The following is a 10,597-nucleotide window of genomic DNA, read 5'->3' on the forward strand; positions in this document are numbered from 1 at the left end:
AGGGAGGGACAGAAGAGAAGGAGGAAGGAAGGAAGGAAGAAGGAAGGAAGGAAGGAAGGAGGAAGGGAGGGAGGAGGAAGGGGGGAGGGATGGAAGAGAAGGAGGAAGGAAGGAAGGAATGAAGGAAGGAAAGGAAGGAAGGAAGGAAGGAAGGAAGGAAGAGGAGGGAGGGAGGGAGGGAGGGAGGAAGGAAGGAAGGGAGGGAGGAAGAGAGGAAGGAAGGAAGAGGGAGGAAGGGAGGAAGGGAGGAAGGGAGGAAGGAGGGAGGGATGGAAGAGAGAGAGTGAGGAAGCAAGGAGGGAGGGACAGAAGAGAAGGAGGAAGGAAGGAGGAAGGAAGGAAGAAAGGAAGGAAGGAAGGAAGGAAGGAAGGAAGGGAGGGAGGAAGGGAGGAAGGAAGGAAGGAGAGGAAGGAGGAAGGGAGGAAGGAGGAAGGAGGAAGGAGGGAGGGATGGAAGAGAGAGAGTGAGGAGGAAGGAGGGAGGACAGAAGAGAAGGAGGAAGGAAGGAAGGAGGGAGGAGGAGGAAGGAAGGAAGGGAGGAGAGGAGGAAGGAAGGAAGGAAGGGAGGAGGAGGAAGGGAGGAAGGAGGAAGGAAGGGAGGAAGGAAGGAAGGAGGAGGGATGGAAGAGAGAGAGTGAGGAAGGAAGGGGGAGGGACAGAAGAGAAGGAGGAAGGAAGGAAGGAAGGAAGGGAGGGAGGGAGGGAGGGAGAAGGGAGGAAGGGAGGAAGGAGGGAGGGATGGAAGAGAGAGAGTGAGGGAGGAAGGAGGGAGGGACAGAAGAGAAGGAGGAAGGAAGGAAGGGAGGGAGGAGGGAGGAAGGAAGGAAGGAGGAAGGAGGAAGGAAGGAAGGAGGAAGGAAGGAAGGAAGGAAGGAGGAAGGAAGGAAGGAAGGAAGGAAGGAAGGAAGGGAGGAGGGAGGGAGAGAGGAGGGAGGAAGGGAGGAAGGAAGGGAGGGAGGCAGGAAGGGAGGAAGGAAGGAAGGAGGAGAAGGGAAAGGAGGAGGGATGGAAGAGAAGGAGGAAGGAAGGAAGGAGGGAGGAGGAGGAAGAAGGAAGAGGGAGGAAGGGAGGAAGGGAGAAGGAGGAGGGATGGAAGAGAGAGTGAGGGAGGAAGAGAGGGACAGAAGTGAAGGAGGAAGGAAGGAAGGAAGGGAGGAGGAAGGAAGAAGGAGGGAAGGAAGGAAGGAGGGAAGGAAGGAAGGAAGGAAGGAAGGAAGGAAGGGAGGAGGGAGGGAGGGGGAGGGAGAAAGGAGGAGGAAGGGAGGAAGGAAGGGAGGGAGGGAGGAAAGGAGGAAGGAAGGAAGGGAGGGAGGAAGGGAGGAAGGAGGGAGGGATGGAAGAGAGAGAGTGAGGGAGGAAGGAGGGAGGGACAGAAGAGAAGGAGGAAGGAAGGAAGGAAAGGAGGAGGGAGGAAGGAAGGAAGGGAGGAAGGAGGAAGGAAGGAAGGAGGAAGGAAGGAAGGAAGGAAGAAGGAAGAAAGGAAGGAAGGAAGGAAGGAAGGAAGGAAGGGAGGGAGGGAGGGGAGGGAGGAAGGAGGAAGGGGGAAGGAGAGGCAGGAAGGGAGGAAGGAAGGAAGGAGGGAGGAAGGAGGAAGGAGGGAGGGATGGAAGAGAAGGAGGAAGGAAGGAAGGAAGGGAGGGAGGAAGGGAGGGAGGAAGGGAGGAAGGGAGGAGGAAGGGAAGAAGGAAGGGAGGAAGGAAGGAAGAAGGAAGGAAGAAGGAAGGGAGGAAGGAAGGAAGAAGGAAGAAGGGAAGGAGGAAGGAAGGAAGGAAGGAGGAAGAAGGAAGGAGAAGGAAGAAGGAAGGAAGGAAGGAAGGAAGAGAGGGAGGAAGGGAGGGAGGAAGGGAGGAAGGAAGGACTCTCTCCAGAGCCTGTACTTAGAGCTCATCAGAAGACGATGCACTTTGCAGGACTTTCCTTTTCCCCTTGGCTCTGTCCAAAGGACTCATGGTCCGTTCACTGTCCTCTGACAACAGCACACCAGGCTTGACACAGTCGCTGTGTTGTAGGAGGCCTCTCCAGGAGAGCTGCAGCCTCCACTTCTCTGCTGACACTGTGGCCCTCTGGGGCTCACAGGCCTCCTCCAAGCTTGGGTGCTCACTCCTCAGGAGAGAGCAAACAACAGAGAGGCAGCTCAGAGGGCTCGGGGCTTTTGTTGAGTCCAGGGTCCCAGTGGAAGTGACCACTGAGCGCTGCCACCCTCTCCACAGCCCCCCTTCCAAAGCAGATGAGAGCTGAGGCCAGGGAGAGCAGAATCTGCCCGTCCCTCCCGCTGGTGCCGGAGCCTGACCCAGAGCCTGACCCGCCGCTCCCATGGTGACGGCCCAGGGTTTGAGCCTTTCGGCATAAGTGGCCACCCGAAGATGCCCAGGATGGAGGGGCTCTGGGGCTGAGTGACTCAGGGGTTGTGAGCCGGCCCAAAGCTGGGAGGGGGGCCTCCGAGCCCTCTTCAGTCTGCATTCCAAAGTGGGTACCAAAATGATATCCCCAAAGTGCCAGTTGGACTCACAGATGGCAGTGCCTCCCTATTGAACGCAGAACACAAAAGCAGCTTCTCCGGTGGGCATTTGGAGCCCCTCACAACCTGACCCGACCTCTCTTTCTAGGCTTGTTACTCCCCTGCACAACTGGCAGGCCACACAACATTCCATCTCCAGTCCACAGGCTTTTGCCTAAGCTGGGCCCCCTGCCTGGAACTCCATCCCTCCTGGCCTCTGCCTCTCAGTGCCACCTCCTCCACCCAGATTCCCTCCTTCCCTCCCTCCCCTCAGTTCCCTCCTATTCATTTTGTATCTATACTGGCAGTGACTGCTCGCCTGATGTGCACCAGCCACTTCTGGGGCTTCAAGCTAAAGCGCTCTGGCTCCTCCATTGAGACATCAGTCCCTGAGCAGAAGGAGCTTCCAGAAGCTCTTTGGTCTTTTGATGTCTTCTCCTTCCCTGCCCCCATCTTCCCTGTGCCTGGGGACTCCTGGGAAGGGAGTCAGGGACCCTAGGCCAGCTGGCTCTGTGAGGGCTCTCCGGGGAAACCTGAGCCTGGCTGTCTCTTCTGCTTTATCATCTGATTATAGGTGACCAAATTCAGGAGGACCTGAGTTCAAATCTGGCCTCAGATACTTACTGGCTGTGTGACCCTAAGCAAGTCACTTAACCTCGCTTGGCTCCAAAACATAGAGGGGAAGGGAGGGAAGGAGACATTGAGAGACAAGCTGCCTAGGTCTACACAAGTCAAATGAAGGGAAGAGCTGGGCAGTCCAATCCCTTTGTCTGCAGAGTGCCCTCTCCAGGATGCTCTGGAGCTATGATGCTCCTTTCTGCTCAGCTATCCCCTTAGAATGGGCCAGGATCCGGGAGATGCTGGCCTTTCCCACGCGGACCTGGGCTTCTGTCCTTGATGAGGCCTCCGGAGTAAATTAAACATCCCCATGTGCCCCACTTGTCTGACAACCCTCAGCTCAGCATCTGGGGGTGATGTCCTTTGGGGAAGGGCAAGGAGTTGCGATAGTTTTCCTGTATTTTGGCTATGACGTTCCTTGCATTTTTTCATTTGGGATCCTTTCATCTATTTATTTATTTATTCGTTTATTTATTTAATTATTTACTTATTTACTCTTTTATTTATTTACTTACCTATTTGTTTATCTATTTATTTGTCTATTTACATATTCATTCATTTATTCATTTATTCATTTGTTTGTTTGTTTGTTTTTAGAGTCGCAGTGACTTTATTGGGGACAGACAGAAAGTACCAGGGGATTGGGAGTTGGCATTGGGGCCCTTCTTCTTGCCAAAGGTGGGCACTACATTGACAAAGTGTCGGTTGTACTGCATCCTCCTCTTAGCATGTCCAATCTTCTTCTTCTTCTTCTTCTCCTGCTTGGCCACCTTGGGAGTCTGACCCCTCACTTTTCCAGCTTGGGCCAAAGAGCCATAGACTTTACCTTCTAGCATCCGAGCAGCCACTTCCAGAGTGGCCAGAGGCTCCACCCTGCACTGCCCCAAGATGGCTTCATCCTCCAGCGGGCAGTCACCTAGAAGCAGGACCTGGTCCTCGGGAGCAATACCCTCCAGGGATGTCACATGGGCCTTGATCTGGGCGACGGTCTCCTGCCCGGTCACCTCAAGGGTGTGCAGAGCCTGTGCGCAGACACGACCAGGTGCATGGTGGTGACTGGGACATGCTAGGCCTGCTTCCGCTGCGGTGAAGATCTTGGGGTTCTTTTAGGTGGAGATCAGTGGACTCTGTTTCCATTTTTACTTTGCCCTCTGCTTCTAGCAGATCTGGGGAATTTTAATGTGTGATTTCTAGAAATTCTGCAATCAGTTTTTTGGTTTTTTTGGTTCTTTAAGGAAGTCCAGTGATTCTTAAATGATCTCTTCTTGGCCCGTTTTCCAGATCAGTTGTTTTTGACATTTGATAGTTTGTGTTTTCTCTTTTCAGTCTTCTGGATTTTTCTCTAATCTTCTGGCTTTCTCATGGAGTCACTGGGAGACTGTTGTCTGGCCATTTCCCAAGTTAAGCTCTGGATTCTCCTTTAGGGGCCTTTATCACCTTTAATCTCTTGCTTCACTTCTTCCAGGGATTTGTGTGGTCCTGGTGAAAGACCCATTTTTTTTCATTGGGTCTCAGTTAGTCAAGTTAGGTTTTCTGTAATTTTATGTTGGCTATTATTTCTTACGATTTCTTTTGTTTCTTCGGGGATGTGTTCATCTCTCCAGCTTTAGTTCCTGAGGTTGGACTTTGTGCTACGGCCAGGTTCCATACCCTTGTGGGTGGGGGTGTCAGCCCTGCTTAGTCTTGCCCTGGTTCCCTTGATTCTGGGGCTCCCCTCCAGTGGGGTTGCACTCCCATGGATCTTTGGCATTTCCAGCACCTGGCCCTCTCTAGGATCTCAGAACAGGGTGTCAGGGACCTCAGAGCTCCTGGGCCTGGATTACTCCTCATGCCAATCCATCAACAAACATTGGTGAAGGACTACTACTTGCCAGGCAGCATGCCAAGCACTGGGGATACAAAAAGAGGCCAAAGATGGTCCTTGAATTAAGAGGGGCTGGGGAAGGTTTTCTGGAGGAGGTGGGAATATATTTGAGACTTAAAGGAAGCCTGAGAGGTCAGAAGTTGGAGTGGAGAAAGAAGAGTGTTCCAGGCCTGGGAGACAGGCAGAGAAAATGCCTGGAGCCACGAGAGGGAAGGTCTTGGTGAACAGCCAGGAGGCCAGGGCCACTGTGTGAGAGGATGTGTTGGGGAGCGAGATGTGAGAAGACTGGAAAGGGGGGAGGGTCTGAGTGATGAAGAGCTTTGAAAGCCAAACAGAACATTATTTGTTTTTTTAGCCATCAAGAACTGAATTTATTTTATCTGCAGTGTATGTAGTATGGACGTACATAAACATATATACACATGTGTGTATGCATGTATGTGTGTGCATACACACATATAGACAGAGATATTGTTGTTTGCCCTTTGTTTTTGATGAGGACCAAGGACATCATGGGTGACGTCTTGATCTGTGCATAAACTTAAGTGAGGCAGAGCTGGATGAGGTTGTCTGCCTCATTCTCTCTTCCAGAGTCATCGCAGTCCAGTGGCAGGACAAGTCAAGATGACTGGTGATGGTCCAGGATGCAGTGGGCGACCTTGGCATCTTCGGTGTCTGCCCACACTCTAAGTGCTCCACAGAGCCATTGGAACGAACCCTTCTCATCCACCCATTCTGCTGGGGAAAGTCTTCACATTCTTGAGACAAACACCCCTACCTCACCAACAGGTTCGAGGCCTGGCAGTTACCCCTGCGCCCCCTAGCTGCCAAGCCATGCGGTGGCAACACTGAAAAGTCCTGAGTCATAGAGCTGGCCAGAAACCAGTCCGTGAGCCAGCTTGATAAGCAGGCTGCAGCCAACAGTCAGGCTGGCCCTGGTTTGTCCTTTGTTCTAGAAGAGAACCATGACATCAGGGAGCTGATGAACTGGCTTTGAGTGAGGCAGCCTCACTCTGTCCTCTGGAGCCACGCGAGTCCAGTGGCCAGATACACATCAGGCACCTGGAGATGGCCTGAGATGCAGAGAGACTCTGATGGAGAACTGTGGCCTGCAGGGAGGTAGGTGCTCAGGACTACTCCAAGGAGCGAGGGATGTCTGTCCTGGAGGAGAGAAGACTCAGGGGAAAGGCTCTCCCTTGGAGCGGGGCTGCCAAAAGGAGGCTGTGCCATGCTCTCCCTTTGAGTGGCATGTGAGACCCTTGAGTAACTGAGAAGGGAACAGCATCACTGGAGGCCCTCTGACCAACCTGTGACCCTAAAACTTCTCAGTTTAATTAGAGGTGGTTAAGGGAGGCACCGCAGCCCCTTGGAGGGGAGGGCAGGAAAGGGGATTTTTCTCTCCCTCTCATCCTTCACAGGAATGAATGAATGAAAAATAAGCATTGATTAAGTGCTTGCTGTGTGCAATGCACAGTACTAAGGATGCACATAGAAAAGTAAGTCAGGCCCTGCTCACAAGGTGCTAACAGTCTAATGGGGAGATGTCACATGATCTGATCTGTCATGAGGCAACCAAGGTTGGCCTGTCCATCCATGTAGGAAAGACCAAGTGGATGAAAAATGCTTATTGTCCAGACTGCAGCATACATCTGAATGGATGCCTTGTGGAGCCTGGCCATCATGCGTGTATCTGAGACAGAAGGACGGATGGACGGCGAGCTGGGCTCCGAGGTACGGGGTGGGGGGGGGAAAGGCTTGCCGTCTGGAAACTGCCCATCTCCTTTCCAGGCCCTAAGCATTTCCTAAGACTGTGTGGAGATTCTTTGCTCTATAAAGGGCTCAGATACAAACTACAGCCACCCAGGAGAACTCCTCAAGCACCCCCAGGAGAGGGAGAAGGGGTCTTCCAACAGCCAGGATATGGGGGTTCCTGCCCCTGTGCTCTCAAGCCCATGTTCCTCTGGAGTCTGGGTGTACAGGTGGGAGGGAGAGTGTAGACTTCTGATACCAACCATTCTTCTTGTCCACCTTAGTAAAACTCCTCTCTAAAAGCTACTTCAGCGATGTGTCTGAGCGTCAAATAACGTCTCAGCCGACGACCGTGATGAGAAGTCCTCTGGTGGGGGCTCATGTCACACCAGGGGCCTCTGTGTCTGGATCCACAATGACACCTCGATGTATCTGGGGTCTGGGGGAGCAGGCCTCATGGGCCATCAGATAGGCCTTGGAAGGCCTGGGCAAGATGGGAGGGCACTTATTCTGGAAACGGTTCTGGCAGGATTGTTGGTTTAGGGGTGCTGGGACCCCCAGATAGTAACATGTGGGTCCTGTCTGAATGAATTCGACCCAAGCCTTCTTTTCAGCCAAAGACAAGTTTATTAGAACACCGGTAGAGCTAAAAATCCACTGTATTGGCCAGACTCTTAAGGAATCTGGGCATTTGTATTGCTAATGCAAGTGGGCCACATTGAATCTGAGCAACTTAAAGGAAGCAAGATGGATTTTATATACAGAAAGACTTCGGGAGGGATCTAGGAGTGGATGGGGTGATTGGTAGAAGGGGTCTAGGGAGGATCTGGATGGGAGTGGCCTGTAGCCTGGGGTGACTGGGAGGTCAGAGCCCAGGAACCTGGACCAGGAGAGCGGGTGTCTAGATAGGATCAAGGATGGAAAGTAGCCAGGGTGAGCAGATGATGAAGAACTGGGCTAGGTGAAGGGTAACTGAGAATTGGGAGATTGGGCCAAGGCCATAATGAAAGGCAAGGCCAATTGAGAGGATTATAGCCTCAGGCAAATGCCAGAAACTTCATCAAGTGGGGAAATTCAAGGAGAGTTCAAGGGGGGAGGGTTTGCAGAGCCTATACCTTGTCATTCCTCCCTCAAACAAATGGGACCCAAATTTTTTTTTAATTTTTAGGCAATTGGGGTTAGGTGACTTGCCCAGGGTCACACAGCTAGTAAGTGTCAAGTGTTTGGTCTGAGGCCGGATTTGAACTCAGGTCCTCCTGACTTCAGGGCTGGGGCTCTATCCACTGTACCACCTAGCTGCCCCCTAACCCAAATTCTTTTGAGGCAAGGGGCGAAAGTCTCAGCTTGGGCCTGTACCTTGTGAAGATGACCTATGGTGAAGAGGCGTGCTTTGATTGGCAGAGGGCATCTCTTTGCCTAACTTGCTCTTGACTTGGTGAGAACCTTACTGGGTGGGGTCTCTAGATTTATTCTTTTGTACTCTAGGGGGAGGGGGTGGAGTCTCCCCACCTAGGCAGTTTGGAAGGTCTAGAGGTCAGGATGCAGGCTGCACTTTGCAGTAAGAATGGCCCAGACATCCTAGATGAGGAGGAAGGAGTAACCTTTGGGGTGACCGAGCCCACCAGTGGCTGAGACGAGGCTCGTGCTGCTGACCCTCATCACTCACACCTGCTGCTGGGGGGGGGAGGTCTGCCTGCTTCCTTCTCTCCCCACTACTCCAGCCCATCCTCCATTCAGCCACTAACATGATTTCCTAAAGCCCAGGTCTGATCATGTCACCCCCTGCATTGTAGACTAATCTAATTGCCTCCAGGCATAAATATAAAAGCTCTGCTTGGTCTTCTAGGCCCTTTATGCCCTGCCCCCTCTCCCCAGTCTTCTCACACCTCACACTCACCAGGTCCTCTTTGATCCAGTGGGGTGGCCCCCCCCAAGGCTGTTCCATGAACAAGCCCCTCCATCTCCGAGCTCTGGGCTCCTCCTCTGCTCTCACCACTGACCTCCCTGCCCCAAGTCCCAACTAAACTTTCCCCTCCAGGAAGCCTTCCCTAAGCCCCTGAATCCCAGGGCTTCCCTGTTTGTATGTGTTTGCTTGTTTTCTGTCTCCCCCTTAGAAGGGAAGCTGCTTGAGGGCAGGGACCAGCTGATGCCTCTTTTTGTGTCCCCAGTGCCTGGCACAAAGTAGGCTCTTTATAAATGTTTATTGATCTTTTGATTGGCTAGACTCTCAAAGGGGTCCAGGACACAAAACAACATTAAGAACCTGGACAAACAACCCCTCCCAACCCCTCAGGGCAACCCCTGGAATCCTGAGAAGTGAGAGGCCCTCTGTGAGCATGGGGGCCAAGGCCCTGCTCTTGGCCTGAAGAGCTGCCCTTCTCCAGGGCCCTAACCCACAGCCCGCCCCCCTGCTCCCTCCCTGGGGTTCCCCCCAAGTTCCCCCGGAGGAAGTGACCCAGGGAGGAGGAGGAAGAGGCCGGGTCCCTTCCAGCTTCACCACAGAATAGGGTCTTCTTCATCCTGGCATCCCTGGGCTCAGCCCCTTCGGGATTGAAGAGCACAGTTGGGGGGCCAGGCGTCTACCTTCCACAATGCATTTCCCCCCCCCACACCGTTTCCTTCAAATCCCCGGCACTCTAAGGTGTGATTCTCCCGTGGGCCATGGGAGTGCGACAAACAGGGTAGTACCCATTTCTCTGTGGTGCCCCCACAGATTGGTACACTGAGCACTGAACTGTGTGAGACCAAGGACAGAGGCAAGAAATTTGTCAGTGACTCCTTCTTCCTCTTTCCCCCAAGTCTCTTCTCCTCTGGGGGGGACATCTGGCTGCCCATACCCTGTGTGTCTGATCCCCTCCCCCCAGGTCCCTCCTTCTCTGGGGGGGACACCTGGCTGCCCATACCCTGCGTGTCTGATCCCCTCCCCCCAGGTCCCTCCTCTGGCTGCCCTTCTCCCTGTATAACTGACCCCCTTCCCTCCCACATCTGGCTTCTGCCCCCATACTGAGGGCTAGGCAACGCAAGGCCAAGGGCACATTCACTGCCCACATCCAGATGGGAGTGGGCTCCTCCTCTCCTGGTCTTTGGCCACAAGAACATAGCTTTGGATCTTAACTACCCCACTACCCCCCCCCAGACACTTCCGGGAGCAGAAGCCCCACATCTCTGATCTGGAAGGGGCCCCCAGTGGAGCCCCTCTGCCACAGGCAGCTTTCTCTGCAAGAGCTCCAGGGAGGGCAAGCCCCGATCCATCTCCCTGTGGTCTGTCATTTCTGAGCTCCAACCTCTTCCCCTTTTCGAGTTTGGAATCATAATCAACATCATCATTGCTTCTGGAAAGAGTGGGGCAATCTTCTCCTCCCCACCAAGACCAAATGCTCCCCACCTCCTACACAGGTTGTCTGCTCACCAGCCGCTCCCCGATGCCCGCCCCCTCCTTCTGCATCCACTGAGCTGCCCCTCCCGCCGCTTTCCGTTCTTCTGTCCTGGTGAGGCCTTGCACAGCTTCAGCAGAAGCCAGGAAGGGTTAGACATGGAATGAGGGGCAAGGTCACTGCAGGTCAGTTCTTCAGGCTGGGCCCCCACACCTCAGCCCGCTGGTAGAAGCCTTCCCCAACTTCTCACGCTGGGAGAGCCCAGCTCACCGTCCTTCTCTGGCCCCCTGGTGTGGGCTTCCTGCCACGCCATCCTTCCAGCCCAGCCTGGCACTGACCTCAAACCCAGTCACAGAACTGGGAGGCACCTCTGAGGTCACCTAGGTGAACACCCTTACTTTGCAGGGGAGGGGAGTTGGAGCACTTCCTCAAGGGCACCCACTTAGTCGGTACTGGAGCAGAACTTTGGCCTGCTGGCTGTGAGGCTGGGGCTC

At 53.7% G+C, this 10,597-nt stretch overlaps 1 pseudogene; it reads right to left on the reverse strand.

Moving 5' to 3' along the window:
* Positions 1 to 3,709: 3,709 nt before the first annotated feature.
* On the reverse strand, positions 3,710 to 10,416 carry LOC144455477 (ubiquitin-like FUBI-ribosomal protein eS30 fusion protein pseudogene; annotated as a pseudogene).
* Positions 10,417 to 10,597: the final 181 nt, after the last annotated feature.

Source organism: Phascolarctos cinereus, unplaced genomic scaffold, assembly GCF_003287225.1.
Source record: "Phascolarctos cinereus isolate Bilbo 61053 unplaced genomic scaffold, phaCin_HiC Scaffold_9;HRSCAF=440, whole genome shotgun sequence".
Lineage (NCBI taxonomy): Eukaryota > Metazoa > Chordata > Mammalia > Diprotodontia > Phascolarctidae > Phascolarctos > Phascolarctos cinereus.